This window comes from Protopterus annectens, chromosome 10.part0 (genome assembly GCF_019279795.1).
Source record: "Protopterus annectens isolate FY-2018-M chromosome 10.part0, PAN1.0, whole genome shotgun sequence".
NCBI lineage: Eukaryota > Metazoa > Chordata > Ceratodontiformes > Protopteridae > Protopterus > Protopterus annectens.
The window spans coordinates 67,824,610-67,840,297 of NC_056744.1; the positions used below are offsets into that span (position 1 = coordinate 67,824,610).

The following is a 15,688-nucleotide window of genomic DNA, read 5'->3' on the forward strand; positions in this document are numbered from 1 at the left end:
GATGCTGGAGAGGTAGTCTAAAGCAAAGTGTGGTGTGGTACTTTCACGTGAATTGTGTAGGCCTGTTTTTGCGGTTTGACTTAGAAAAGTGCTGATCTGATCGCTAGTTGAAAAACTAAAAGAGTGATGCAGACCATCTAAATGCAATAGAAGTAATGAACACCTAGATTTCATAGAGCTGCTTAACACCTAGATGTGATAGAGATGATGAAACCTAGATATGACAGAGCTGATCAACACCTAGATGTGATAGAGTTAATGAAACCTTATAGATATGATAGAGCTGATCAATACCTAGATGTGATATAGTTAATGAAACCTTATAGATATGATAGAGCTGATCAATACCTAGATGTGATATAGTTAATGAAACCTTATAGATATTATAGAGCTGATCAATACCTAGATGTGATAGAGTTGATGAACACCTTCTAGATGTCATAGAGCTGTTGAACACCTAGATGTGATAGAGTTGATGAACACATTCTAGATGTGATAGAGGTGTTGAACACCTAGATGTGATAGAGTTGATGAACACATTCTAGATGTGATAGAGGTGTTGAACACTTAGATGTGATAGAGGTGAACACATTCTAGATGTGATAGCGGTGTTGAACACCTAGATGTGATAGAGGTGATGAACACATTCTAGATGTGATAGCGTTGATGAACACCTTCTTGATGTGATAGAGCTCTACTGGGAGATAAACGCCTCCAAAAAAAAAAAAAACCAAGCCTCAGCTTGTTGGGTCTAATACTGCACATCTGTCTCTATATTAGACTGACAGCAGTGGATTCAACTATATGCTTACAAAACACTCACCCTGATTTTGTCAGGATTAAAAAAGTGCCACCTGACTTAAAGTCAGACAATGAGGGATGTATCTTACCTGAGCAGTATGCTTAATTTCAACCCTTAAAAAAGAACTTAAAACCAAATCTGAGACAAACAAGGCAGACCCGTTAGCTCAGTTAATTTTATAATACCTTATCATTAAACTGCACCCTAAAGTTCACCAAGTGTATGGCATTGTTCCATTAATTGTTCTTAAACTGGCACTCCACATCACCGAATATTTTGATTTCAGATTTAGATAAAAACATAAGTTGTTATAAGACTAGCACTGTGTATTTAAATATTAAACATTTACATATTATCCATTCAACAAGACAGAATATAACTTTGTAGTACAATACCGAATGACATACCTTGGCATCATGCTAGGTGATTCATTAACCAAGACACTATATCATTAGACTAACGCTTAGGTGAGGATAAAGGCATGTTTGCAATACAGTATAAACTATATATGCCACTAATGTAGGCTAAAGAAACAAATACCGCTAGATGTTTTAATAGTTTTTTTACACGACCTCCTTAATGTCAGTAGGATAATTATTGCCGATAAGGTATGAGCAAGTAACCCTGTTTGTGTAATGATGCAAAGTGGAAGGAAACTACATCAAATGTTGAATTCGGGCATCTGAATGGTCAGTGACACCACTCACCCACAGGACAAACGTGTTATTGGCAGCTACACTATCTTCCTACATTAAATATTAAACATTTCGTAGTTTAATAATTTCATCTTGGGATATTAGTCATTATTTCTTATCTTGCAATAAAGTCAAGACAAGCAAGTGGCCAGCGTGCAAAGCTGATCACCGACCAGGAAATGGAAATACCTTCAGTGTTGCTAATTAACAGTACAAGCACTTCAAAGACTCAGTGTAAGAACATCATGTATCAGCGGCATAACTAAATGTATATTTCACAAGAGAGATATCAACATACTTGAGCCTAAACCTGAATAAAACGTTTTAGGTAGCAAACACTTTATTTTTTTTTAATTCACATTGGTGAATTTCCCTTATAAGTCAGCGTTCTTGTTTTGCTGTGTTGCTTAGGAAAACATTGCAATTTGTTGTTAAAGTAGCCAGTCGGATTTTGCTCACCTGCTGTTTTGCATCAGAAATAACTTCACGACATACTGTCTGTCATTCTTAATCCCAGCAGACAGCTTTTTAAACATCCCCCAGTTGTGGCACTATCACTATAGTGTTCATCTGTTAGTATTACTGCTAGTTTTAATGTTTGACTATTTCTAACTTAGGTTTGAATTTTGGAACTGTTCTAATATTCTTAAACATTTTTATAAACATTTACTAGAATGCCTTACCAATTTCCCTTTTTGTGCTTGAAATAACCTATCCAGTTTAGTTATACACTAGCCTTACCCAGCCCATGGTGAATAATTATATGTTACCCATAATAAGAATTCCTGGAATCATACCATATCTAATCTGAGGGGACCCATGCATGGGATAACGCATATAGGAGTTGCCTCTTTCCATAAGTAGTAGTACAGGGGACAATCCTATGGTAAATCTTCTGTTTCCCTTCCAGAGATCCAATTTGCTCTAAAATATGGACAGGGATGAATTTTGTTTTATGTGGGTGGTGAGTCTGCTCCATAGCAGCAATATCATCTGCGAGATATGCCTCTTTTATTTTGTTTGTTTTGATTGTTATAAAACGATGCAATAAATCACCCAATACTATTGTAACACTTGGAGCATGCCTCATCTGTTTATAAAGCTGTGGGACAATTGCCAGTCATATCAGTCACTATTGATTTTGAGACATAATAGTCTATCCCTTAACGTCGACTTTGGGACGGAAGTTATTTTAAATTTGGAAAGTTAAAGGAGTTCAAGTACAAAGTGAATGGGGGGGGGGGGGGGCTGCAAATACCAGGAACTATGGAAGTTAATATTACAAGAAACTAGAAAAGTAAGGATGAAGATAAAGTTAAACTCTTTATTGCTTGTTTATTTGGGTAGTTTAAGGAACTTTAGTTCGTTAAAGGATACCTGACAAGCCCCATAACCACGTTAAAACACAGAGCAGAAAACAACACTACACCACGGGGCAGCTACAAATGCATATGTTTCATTTATTATGCTTATCTATGATTCACAGCAGAACACGTGGTTTATTGCTTCTGAAAAAATGCACTAAGAATTTGTGAATGAAGCAAGCTGTTGCCTTTGTTTCTTTTACTGTCTGTCTTAAGGGCAAAGTTGAAGGTTCTTTCTATTCTGTGTATTCATGAGAAGAAAGTGTGCTGTGCATTGTTTACAAGGTTTGACAATGTCTTTTAAACTGCAGCTTGCTTCCCGGTAGAGGTAGTGAGAAGAATAATCTTCAAATCACTGTTCCTGTTCTGTTGATATCCACAGGTAACCTCTCAACTTAGAACAGAGGATGCGTTAAAAGTAAGGACAATGAGATCAAACTCAAGGGTAGGTTATCCTAAATTAAAGTGGAGCAAATATTTTCCATTTAGCTGACTACTTGGACTCTACCTTGGGGTGAAGAAAAATTTCATAGACTGAAGTTTCTGGAAAAGTATGCATACTTAAAATGCACCCACAAGATTCATTATGCAGGTTACAATTTTCAGGAACAACGCTGTCACTCGTTTTATTTACCAAGAGCAGCTTTCATATGTGACTCCATCCTTTCACTGTCACCGCATATTTATTTAGTTATTTCACATTTGTTAACCGGGTTGGTTCAAGTGAGCGAAAACCCCATTTTCACTGGAGACCCGAAGACAAAAGATCCAGTACAATAAAAGCAAAAATAAACAGTAAGAATCAGGTGACATGATGTAAACAAAGATGAGACATAAGTTGGTACATAACATGCCAAATACAATCAAATATAAAACTGAAACATATCTTAAGACTTTGTTATATAGCATGGAAGAGATGCAAAACTGAAACATCAGTTTTTACATAGATTGTAGAAGAGAATGAAACTTAACATTGTAGTACAGGTTCATTATCACATATTTGAGTGATGCTGTTATCTATCTATAGTTCTGCATCTGCCGTGTTAGACATGCAGCCAGAACAGTCTGCATGAACTTCCTTGCAGCTGAGTTTATACTCAGTGTTTCATTATTACCTATATAGTTATTACTGGTTTAATAAGAACTCTGGAATTTATATTGCACCTCCTGTGCATGGGTAATAAAATCTAAATTTCAGTGATGGAATCAGGATCATTGTTCCATTACTGAATTATTTTTTCGCCACCCTCATAACTGTTTCATTCAGAAAATCATGCTCTGGCCTTTTCCTTGTGTCAGAAGCACTTTACATCAGGGTATAAGCATAATGATAAAATGCCAGAATAAATTGAAATTAATATTTATTGGCTAGGGTGAAAAAAAAACTAAGCAGTTTAAAAGTGCTGTGTGTGTGTTACCATCTTGTTAGAGCTAACCTTATTATTTCACTAAACTATGAAAGACCATTGCAAGAAGCAGGAGGAATGGGCAACCAAGTGTCATGTTGTGCAAAATGTTTCTTACCTAAGGAATCATTCAAGTGAAATCTAGTAATAGTACTAGCATATTGCTGCTTCTAAAAAGAGCGAGGCAGGCGCCACCTGCATTTGAAGTCAGCTAATACTAATGCACTCAATAGATACTCTATTTCAATAAATTACAAATGATTAGTTTTACGAGAAAATCGGTTTAGACGGCGGACTTTTGGAATTGAATAGTATCTCTCTTGTAGTGCAGAGTTTAGTTGCTGCATTACCAGCACCCCCGTAGTTTCTGTGGCAAAACACATTCTCATGTCTCCTACTAATGAGCGCATTTTAGGAGTGTAAAAGGTATGTGGGTGTAATTTATCTGGGGTAGGCTTGCACAGCTATAGGGTGGAATTCCTGCTGGAATTCTCGTTCACACCTACTGGCAATAAACTTCGGCTGCTGCTAACAACGAGCAGAGCAGTTCCTGCCAGCAAAGCAGGGAGCTGGCACAAAGCTCTGTTTGCACACTGTTTGCCAAGGGGGTTGCAACTTGTCTATCAGCTCACAAGCATCTATTTTGCATGCTTTCCTTTGTCGGTTTCAGAAAGCAAATGCTTTCACTGTAAACAGGTATTTGCACATAGAAAGTAACAGAGAGTAGCAAATAACTTGAGCTTGAATACTTACTGCACTGCGTAACTGTCAGCCTCAGTGCAAACAATCTGGACAAACCCAAAAATAACGACGAGATAAAGGGCTCTATATAGGGCACGTTTAAATATTGCTCTTAAAAACTTAAATCGTTAGAATAACAGACGATGAGTATTTTCCTGATGGATATGAAGTTGACATTCACATGTATGGCATTATTTAGTGACATCAGTCCTCAGTGATTTGACAGAAAAACACATTTTATGACAAGAAAAGAAAAATATGAGGTACAAATCTGGAGAGAGAGAGGAATGTGGACACGGCTTCCTAACAAACCTGCGATAACGTACGTGTTTCGGGGTCCAAAGGTTCGTATAACTAATGGTATTAATACAAAGAACTACCCCAGGTTGACATTTTTCCTCATTTTCTACAGTCATCTAGCTTCTAAGTTTTTTTTTTCACTTTTACCGTCAGTATAACCCAAGCCTGGTAGCTCTTTACCACCTTCCTATACACATATTTACATAAAAAACCTCAGTGACGATTAATTCAGCAGTACAGGTGTCTGGTTTGTTACTTTATTTATGACACTCAAATTACCAGGTTGTATCTAAGTCTAGTGTTACTTCGTCTTATAAATTAACTTTTGTTACCTCGGTTATCCAGCACATGCGCGGGTGAGCAGTAGCAAGGGCCGCCTAGATTACGCCCACCACTCAACAGTCTGGACCTTAGTGTATTTTTGTTTATGTTTTTGTAGGGGGCTGTGCCCCCCCATACCCCTTGCAAAATAAATATACCAACTCCGAGATCACAGTGCATTGAGGAAAAGGGTTAAATATACCAACTCCAAGATCGCAGTACATTGCGGAAAATGGTAAACATCTGCGCTAAACGCCTGCTGAGGTACGCATGTACACGATCACCAGGGACTTGTAATGTGCTGCCTTTCTACATAAAAATTGTAAACTGACATTTTCCCCGGGCCTTCGCTGAAAACATGCTTCTGGGCTGACCCAGTCGGACGCTCTCCCGGTAAACAAATATAACATACATATACACATACAACTGATAAAATAGCAGGATTTGTGTTACCAGGCATTTCTGAAGGATATGAAATCTGAAACAACCGTATGTTGTTATTTACTGACTTCAACTTCAGTCCTCAGCGATTTGCAAGAAAAACATACATTTTATGAAGAACAGAACAAAAAATATGAAGCAAAAATCTGGACATTATACTAAAATCTGGACAGCTGAGACGTATGATTTTGATAAGCGTATGTAACGCATTCTAAATGCAGAAAACTAAATGAAGCAAACTGAAAGTCTTCTAAGCAAATGCAAAAGTAAAACGTGTACACACCACTGTGATGTCCGTTTAAAGTGTAAAGTTATGTTATTAAAAGTACATCCCATAGCACATGCAACTGCAGTCTCCAGCTGCTGAGGCTGTTAAGAATGAGCTACAAAGAAAGGAAAAATAAGTTATGTCTTACCATAACGTTCCACCTGAGTTGTAGATTTTTATTCATTCTTTACAGATAGGACATGTCCCGTCCTCAGAACTAAAATTCCCAGCTCATGTAAGCCAAAAACTCTCAGCTAAGAACCTACTCACAATGCCTCTCTCCTAGATACTCTAGATCGAGTTTGCCTGCCCTAGGTAAAGATGTAGTAATAGAAAAAGTAGGATGCTCTGTCTGAGCAGATACCCTAACCAGGAGTACCTGAGATCCACCAGGGGTCCAGGCAGGGGAAAGGAGGACAGGGAAGTAAAGAATGAATAAAGATCAACAACTCAGATGGAATGTTATGGTAAGACATAACTTCTTTATCTGAAGTTATAATTCTTTATTCATACTTTACAGATAGGACCAAGTCCCCAGCTACTTGAGTCCTGGGTGGCCCTAAGGAAGGATATTCCTGAGCACCATAGAACCAAAAGATGCTCGTCCGCTGGAAGCCAAATCCAATTTGTAATGAGATATGAAGGTATGAGGTCTTGCCCACATGGCTGCTGCTCATATATCATCCATAGAGGCTCTGGAATGAAAAGCTACAGAGGTAGCCATAGATCTGGTAGAATGAGCTTTTATTCTGGAAGGTAAGGGTAGCTTATTCTGTTGGTAGATAAAGGTAATGACGCTTGTAAGCCAAGAGGATAAGGTCACTTTGGAAACAGGTTTACCCAGTCTGGGTCCTGCAAAGGCCACAAACAATTGGTCTGTTTTCCTGAAACATTTAGTCCTGTGCAAATAACAACAAAGCTGTCGGTGCACATCAAGGGTGTGCAAAAGGTGCTCCCCTCTATTAGAATGCCTTGGGAAGAAATCCGACAGGTCAATAGACTGATTAATGGAAAAAACAGAAATGACCTTGGGCAAAAAGGAAGGGTCAGTATGAAGGGACACCCTGTCCATGTGGAAGATCAAGTAAGGACTCTTGACACTCAAGGCCTGCAGCTCAGATACTCTTCTTGCTGAGGTGAGTGCTACTAGAAGTATGGTTTTCCAAGACAAACATTTTAAGTCACATGAATCAAAAGGCTCAAAGGGAGAGCCTGTAAGAGATTGAAGTACCATAGTCAAGTCCTAGGGATCTAGGGGAGGCTTGACTGGAGGTTTAACATGTAATACTCCCTTCAAAAAAGTCTTGCATAGGCGGTGTGATATAATCGAAGAATTTTCCAGACCATTATGAAAATTAGCGATAGCTGCTAAATGTACAGTGATCGTTGAAGCTGAAGCTCCTGCATGTAAAAGAGTAGTCAGGTATTGCAGAATCTTTTGAATAAGCATAGAGAAAGGGTCTAAGTTCTGATCTTTGGCCAAAATAGAGAACCTAGTCCATTTACTAGAATAAACCTTTCTAGTGGAAGGTTTGTGTGAGGCCAGAAGAATTTCATGAACAGGAGATGGGATGTCAGGTAGTCTGGCAATCATTGGAAGTGGTGGAACCAGGCTGTGAGCTTGAGACTGTGCAGGGTCGGGTGGATCAATCCCTGAGGATGGGGTAACAGGTTCTGGGAATGATTCAGGATCCATGGACTGTGAATCAGATGAGGCCATAGAAAAGGGAACCAGACTTGACGTGGCCAGTAGGGAGCAATGAGGATCACTTTGCTTTTCAACCTCTGAGCTTTCTTGAGAAATTTTGGGATGAGGGGAAATGGGGGAAAGGCATACAGAAGACTCGGGGCCAATTATGTGTTAGAGCATCCCTCAGTGATTCCCCCTGAGGGGGAATCAAGGCAAAATAGCTCCTGCATTTGTAATTCAGGGGGAAGCAAACAGGTTGCAGCAAGGATTGCCCCAATGCTGGAAGATCCAAACTGTTATTACAGGATTGAGGGACCATTCATGAGGCATCAGGATGTTCCTGCTCAGATTGTCCGCAATAACGTTGGAGCTCCCGGGAATGTGCGTTGCTGTAAGAAAGCGATTGGAAGCTATTGCCCAGCGCCAAATTCTCATGGCTTCCTGACACAGGGGTAAGATCTGGTTCTGCCTTGCTTGTTGATATACCAGACAACTGACATGCCATATGACTGAATTGCAGTGGTGCCCAAAGGCAGGGATGCATGGAAAGCTTGCAACGCTAAGAGAACTGTCTCAGTTCCAGGACATTTATGTGCAAGTTGGCCTCAAGGGGGGTCCAGGTGCCCTGGACAGTCTTTCCCTGGAAATGTCCCCCCACTCCAAAAGAGAAACGTCCATGGTTACCGTGGCCGTGGGTTGGGGAAGACAGAACAGTCGACACCAAAGATTCTTTTGTGGCTCCATCCACCATAGCATTTCCTCCTTGCAATGGCTCGGAAGGCGTATCATGTGGCTGAGTGGGTGGGTTAACAATGGCCATTGTGCAGAGAGGAGCCACTGCAGGATTCTCATGTGCAGTCTTGTCACTGGTACCAAAATAATGGCAGCTGTCATGGAGTCCAAGAGTTGCAGTACAAGACGTGCTGGTACAAACGTGCGAGGCAGAAGGACTTGAATTTGGTGTCTTATTTTCAAAAGCCTGTGAGGAGGGAGAGAAGCTTGGCAGGATGTTGTGTTGAAGACCGCTCCAATAAACTCCAGTGTCTTTGTTGGAGACATCTGAGATTTGTCTTTGTTGATTGTAATCCCTAAGCGGAGAGCGAGATCTTGAGTGTAAGAAAGGCTGTGAACTAGGAGATTCCTGGTTGGAGCAGTAAGGAGCCAGTTGTCTAGATAGGGAAACACCTGGAATCCTTGTAGTCAAAGATGAGCTACCAAAACTGCCATACATTTGGTGAACACTTGGGGGGGCTGTTGAGAGACCGAATGGCAGTGCCCTGAACTGGTAGTGATTTTCTCCTAGCCGGAAGCGGAGAAACCTCCGGGAGCAGTGATCCATCTTTATATGGTAATACGCATCCTGTAGGTCTAAAGAACACATCCAATTGTCTCTTCCTAGGAAGGGAGGAATAGACTGTACTGTGACCATCCGGAATTTTTGAGGTTTGATAAATTTGTTGAGTAGGCTGAGATTCAGGATTGGTCTCCAGTCCCCTGTCTTTTTTGGCACTAAAAAGAACCTCGAGTAAAACCCGGATCCTGTCTGTTCTGGTGGGACTGGTTGGATTACCCTTTTTCTTAGCAATTTTTCTATTTCTAAGGCTGCTAATCCCCTCTGATTGGGTGGTACATCGGTGATTCGTTTGACAGGTCTGGAAGTTAGGTCAAAGGGTATTTGGTAGCCTCTGGATATTATTCTCTGCACCCAAACATCAGTAGTAATAAGATGCCAGGCTAGTAGATGCAGAGAGAAATGACCCCCAACTGCTTCCAGAGGAAAGCAATTGGGCAGCTGCCCAGGAGCACTGGTAGGGTCTGCCGGAGAAAAAATCTCTGGATCCCTGGTTACGTGGACCCCTTCTACCCCAAAAAGGATGTCTTTCATATGAGTAGCCCTCTGTGCCTCAGGGGGGGGGATTGCTCACCATGAGTGCCACGAAAGAATCCTTGGGATTTCTTGAACCGTATCTTTTCCCCCTTCTGGTTCCTGGAGTAGGGTCTCTGGGGGTTGGAAAAATATATGCCCACAGCAGACAAGGTCTTTCCGTTTTTCTCACTATTTGCAAGTGTGTCACGTACCTTGGGAACAAAAAGTGCAGATTCGTCGATAGGCGCGTTAACAAAGGAAGATTTTAAAAGGTCTGTGAAATCACACAACCGCATCCAAGCATTATGTCTCATGACAACACCATATGCGGCCGCTCAGGCTACCCCCTCAGTGGTGTGAGATATCAAATGCATTGAGGAGTTTGAGATGGATTTAAGGGTAGCTAGCTGTAAGGCGACAGTGTCATGCACCTCATCAGGCAGTACCCCCACCAAAGAGGAAGCCATTTCAGAAATTAAGTCTCTTTGAAGGTGAGTAAAGTGCGCCAGATAATTCATCGACCAAATGGCGAAGGTCGCTGAAGCATATGTCCGTTTCCCCAGTCTGTTCATGATCTGGGATTCACTATTTGGAGGATGAACAGTGGAACTATCTTCTGCCAATTCCTTCTTGGTGGCCGCCACCACGACCATAGAGTCAACTGTCAGCTGCTTGGACCAGTGGGGCTGGTCTTCAGGTGTGGATAAAATTTTGTGTGGCCTCCAGGGGACAGGTTCTACATTGTCCAGGGCCTTCCAGGCATGCTGCACAATTAGTTTAACTAGATCATCTGCTGGTGGGGTCACCCAGGAAGTAGATAGCTGGGTATGGAAGGCCTGCCGAAACACTGATTCCTCAGAAGAAGCATTAGAGGACTTCCATTCCCCCCACTGTTTGAGGATTTTGAGAATGTCTCAGAATGAAATGTCATCTGGGAGAGAACGAGAGGACCCTTCCTCTTCATCATAATCAGTGTCTTCTGTGATAGATTCCTCCAGGGGGTCAAGGTGCTTCCTCTTGCACCGTTTCTTCCGGGGTGGCTCTCCAGTGGGATCTTCTGAAGAGGATTCCAGAGAAGGGGCTGTTTTCACAGGGGGTTCTTATACTGTTGTCCTAGGGTCTGGTTGTGAGCCTTCAGAGTGAAGGGCCTTATCAATCACCTCTGCAGAAGGAGCACCCGAGACTAATTCCAGTTGAGGGGTGATGAGAGAACTGGGAACTGTCGGAACCATGGTCATAAACGGTGCCAATGAGAAAATAGGTGCCGGATTAGGTACCAAGGTACAGACAGTCCAAGCACCGCTCTGAGAAAGCATTGGCTCCATCGTAGCCAATGCTGCAAGGGTGATGGGTGCCAACAGGGAAGGCACTGCTGTCGGAGCTGAGACAGAATGTACCAAAGTGTGAGCTGGGGTGATAAGCAGGGGAAGATGAAATAGAAGATTCCGTGCCAGGGGGGACAGGAGGTCTAGCTGGAATGGGCAATCCCCTAGCTACCAGAAGCTGGTCCACAACCCGCACTAGGTCTAGTTCAGAAATACTCCTAGTGGATCTAAAAGAGGCTGCAGAAGGGGAATCGGGTCTTTCTAGAAAGGGACTAAACCTCTGCCCCAAGAAAGGATCGTAAGTAGGAGAATATCTAGTCATTGTCATGAAATTGGGTTTTGGAGTCAATGGAGCCAAAGAAACTGTCAGCACCATGGCCGGGGATGGTGCCAAGACATGTGCAGTCAGTGCAGCCCATGGAGCTGAAGAAGCTGTCGGCACCATGGACAGGGATGGTGCTAAGGTATGTACAGTCATCGGAGCCCATAGAGCCGAGGAGGCTGTCGGCACCGTTGACCGGGAGGGAGCCGAGGCATGAACAGTCATCAGAGCTGATGTAGGAGCCAAAGATGGCACCGAAGTCAGTGGTGCTGTGTTTGGAACTGAGACAGGAGTGAATACCATGGTCAGCACCGAGGAAGAGGACACAGATCCTGGTGCCGAAGAGGTCTGTGCTGAGGGTGCCAGTGAAGCACGGAACAGACTCAGTTCCCTAACTGACAGAGATGCAGGGACTGAGTGACTCTGTTTTTCCTTATATTTTTTGGTCTTAGGATGGGGTGAGACCGCTGACCCAGACAGAGCTTCCGAGAAAGGTACCTTGAGTAAACCTTTTAAAATAAGTTTATTCTTACGTTCTGCTAGTGTCCGATTAGAAAAACCTCTACAAATGTCATAATCAGCTTTCAAATGATCCACGCCCAAACAATAGACACAACAGACATGTCTATCTGAGTTAGGCATCTTATGTCCACACTTGTCACACTGTTTAAAACCCAATTTAACTTTGTCTGACATGGTAAAAGGAACAATACTATCCTGTAGAAATTTTTTTTTTTTTGTTTTTTAGGAATACCACCAGTAAAAGAAGCCTGTCAAATACAGGAGAGAGGGACAGTCAAAAAAGGTAAAATTTTAAATTACCAAAAAAAAAAAAAAGAGTAGGAAACAGGCCTAGGTTATAGGCGACAGTGAAGAAAGACTAAGTTGACTAATATTTTTGAAATTCAGAAGAAAAACTGTCATAAAAATAACAAATTACTACTTAGCTTGAGAGAGATGGCTAAACACGTCTGACTAGGAACGCGGCAAACGAGATCTAGAGTATCTAGGAGAGGGGCATTGTGGGTAGGTTCTTAGCTGAGAGTTTTTGGCTTGCACGAGCTGGGAAACGGCCGTTTCGGTTCCGAGGATGGAACCGAGGTCCTAACTGTAAAGTATGGATAAAGATTTACAACTTCAGATAAATATCTACACGTTCTCTTCATATATTTACTCTCCACGGAGTGACCATATTATTAAAGCCTTAATTTTCCCTCTGCAGTCCTGCCAAACAATGCCCTTTTTCTTCATTATTTTTGTTCATTCAGCCCTGTAAGTACAGTCTCTGATTTAGTTTAGAATTAACGACTAAGAAAGTTGTATTGGGGTCATCATCAAATTACTCATGAACTATTACTGGTTGCCTTAATTGTTTCTGTACAGGTGAAGAGTACATTTCGAAATCTTTGTTTACTTGTTCTACATCTAAAGCAAATATTCCTAAAGGAGGCCTGACATTTAATATGATTTACAGGGTTCAAACGTCTGTAAGATATTTCTTCTTCATAAACAGAAGCAGATAAGTGGTCTCCTCAAAAAATGCAGAAATTTTAAATTTACAGAGCCACCTGGGTCTGCTAAGATGCAAGTAACCAGTACTCCTGGGTCTGATGTTTACAGTGGTGCTACTTTGCCATTGGACACTGGAGTCATACCTCTCAAAGCTATCAGGATTTTCGCAGAATGTGCAGGCTTTTGCTTAATATATTTAATTTGTTCCACATAACATCTGTGATTTTCCGACAAATCATTGGGTAATGAAGTAACTGAATAAAGACATAATTTTGAATTTCAGACCTCATATCCTTCAGAAAATGCAGGCTAATGCAAAACGTGTTATTCTAGCAACTTTCTAAGTGTGCAACATCATTATTTAAAAATCTGTCTCCGATGTCGTACTTATCCCCCCCATACCTCTCAAGTGTACCTCATTACAAGGAACATGCCTCATTTGGTGTCTTAAAAAGTTCATGTTCCACGATGTTCCACATTGAAACGCTCTATAACACATTCAGTATTAGGAATTTTTTTAAGTGAAATCCATGGTAAATAGAAATAAATCATATTAATTCACTAAAATATCTTCTTTATAAGTAAAACTAGCATATCTTAACCATCTTATGACCTTCCTAGCTGAAGTTGTTAGTAAGCCATTTGTATGTGTTCCACATTTTGCCCATTTGTTCCACATTATGAGGGATAGTGTTTCTCATTTTGCAGATAGAAGTTTGAGAGCTATGCCCTCCCCACACACACATTATTTTTGGCTTTATCTAGATTCCCTGCACTTAGAGGTGGAAAGTTATGGCTGAAGTTCATGTTAGTCCATTGACTCTCTAGGGTGATTCCTGCTCTCACTGCTAGTCATTTAGCTGCTTTATTACTTGGCGAGGGCATAAGGGAGAGAAAACTGTTTTCATTTTGGTTAGCTCTGCTAGAAATATATCTGTATCTATATATCCATATTTATTTATCTCTATCTATCTATCTATCTATCTATCTATCTATCTATCTATCTATCTGTTCATAGGTTCATAGGTAGGTACTAGGCTATTGGCCCTAGGGCCTATATAAGCCTAGCCAAAGGTACCCTGGCTTTCGCCACCCAAGAAAATTATTTTCCTGTGCCACTGTCGAGCAGAGCCATAGAAGTGATCCCCGGGGTGAATTTCCTATCTTCCATCCAATCATCAAGATTCTTCTTGAACAGTGCTAATGAGGAGCTTTGTTTGATATAGATAGGTAGTTTGTTCCAGAGTATGGGAAGTCTCTGGGACAGGAATCTATCCCTCCAGCATGTTCTGTTTATTGTGGTGACAAGGTTTAGGTCCCTAGAGCGTGTAGCTCGTAGGGATTGGGATTTCTAAGTGGAGCATGTCTAAAAGCTCTGGGTTTGACATAGCTTTGTGTGTTAGGCAGAGATCACCTCTGAGTAGGCGATATGCAACGGAGTAAAGCTGAAGTTTTTTGAGATGGTCTGCATAGGGCATCTCTTGGAGGCCGATAATCCTCTTTGTGAGGTATTTCTGTGGTCTTTCCAGTTGTTGTAGATGTCTTGTGAGGAACATACCAAAAGGGGCATTGTACTCTATAATGGGTCTAATGAGTGATGAGTAGAGGGGAACAATGACCACTTTTTTCCTGGATGAGAAACCTTTTGTGATGAGGTGTGCCACATAGAAGAATTTCCTGACTACTGTGGCAATGTGATTATCAAAGGAGAGGCTACTGTCCACCTGTGTCCCAAGGTCTCTTATCACACTTTCGGTGATGAGTAGACTATGGGTACTGAGTTTTTACCAAAAGGAATGACAATGCACTTTTTGGCATTGAGCTTGAGGCCATGGCTTTGACACCAGGCATCTGTCTCAGCAAGGCCCTTTTGTAGGATCTCCACATCTTTTGGAGTTTTGATTATGGCTCCTAGTTTGCAGTCATCTGCGATTTTTATTAGCCAAAGACCTTCTGTGTTGGCCTGTACTTCAGAGAAGTAGATACCAAACAGGAGAGGACCCAGGACTGAACCCTGTGGTACTCCACTTGTCACTGGTCTGAAGCTGGATTTGGAGTCTGCTACTTTCACAGTGTGGGTTCTGTCAGTGAGCCAGTTGGCAACCCATCTTGTGAAATAGGGATTTATACCTAGTTTAGTGAGTTTATGTATAATTCCAGAGTGGGGGATGGTGCCAAAAGCCTTGGCGAGATCTAGATAGGCTGAGTGAACCACCTTACCCTCATCTACGGCTTTGGTGACTGCTTCAAAGAAGTCTATCAGGTTTAGGAGACATGATCTGCCTTTTACAAACCCGAACTGGGTGGGGTCCTGAGTTTGGAGATTACCAATGTCATTGTTTATAAGTTCCATGATGATACGCTCCATAGCCTTGCAGACCAGGCTCGTTAGGCTAATGGGGCAGTAGTTTCCGGGGTCTGTGGTGGCTCCCCCTTTGTGGAGTGGGATAACTGTTGCTGTGCGCCATTCAGTGGGCACATAGCCTGAGGTCAGGCTATGATTGAACATGGTACATAGGTGGGGTGCCAGTTCATTCTGTAGTTCATGTAGAACACAGCCTGGGATGTCGTCAGGTCCCATGGATGCTGTGTTCTTGGCTTTGGATAGCATGTTTTTTACCTGTGCAGCCGTGC

General features: G+C 41.7%; 1 protein-coding gene across 2 annotated transcripts in view; it reads left to right on the forward strand.

Annotated features, from left to right (window-relative positions):
• The window catches only part of NTN1 (netrin 1), a 1,578,910-nt gene that overhangs the window by 108,498 nt on the left and 1,454,724 nt on the right, over positions 1-15,688 (forward strand). The window lies entirely within an intron of this gene.